The 346-nt window shown below is 35.8% G+C and overlaps 1 protein-coding gene across 6 annotated transcripts in view; it reads right to left on the reverse strand.

Annotated features, from left to right (window-relative positions):
- Nucleotides 1-346, reverse strand: part of LOC107661172 (semaphorin-6A-like) — a 67,825-nt gene that overhangs the window by 17,501 nt on the left and 49,978 nt on the right. The window lies entirely within an intron of this gene.

Here is a 346-nt window from a genome sequence, read left to right on the forward strand (position 1 = left end):
TGGGTTTTTGTTAAATGTGAGCCAAAATCATCACAATTAAAAGAACCAAAGACTTAAACTACTTAAGTCTGTGTGCACTGAATTTATTTAATACACGAGTTTCACAATTTGAGTTGAATTACTGAAATAAATAAAGACATTTTAATTTATTGAGATGCACCTGTAAGTCTCTGGTGTCCCCAGAATGTGTGTGAAGTTTCAGCTCAAAATACTCCACAGATCACTTATTATATCATTTTGAATATGACTGTTTTGAGTGGAAGCAGAAACACACTGTTTTTCGTGCCTGTCTCTTTAAATACAAATGAGCTGCTGCTCCCCGCCCCCTTTTCCAGAATAGAGCTGC

This window comes from Sinocyclocheilus anshuiensis, unplaced genomic scaffold (genome assembly GCF_001515605.1).
Source record: "Sinocyclocheilus anshuiensis isolate Anshui unplaced genomic scaffold, SAMN03320099.WGS_v1.1 scaffold2373, whole genome shotgun sequence".
Lineage (NCBI taxonomy): Eukaryota > Metazoa > Chordata > Actinopteri > Cypriniformes > Cyprinidae > Sinocyclocheilus > Sinocyclocheilus anshuiensis.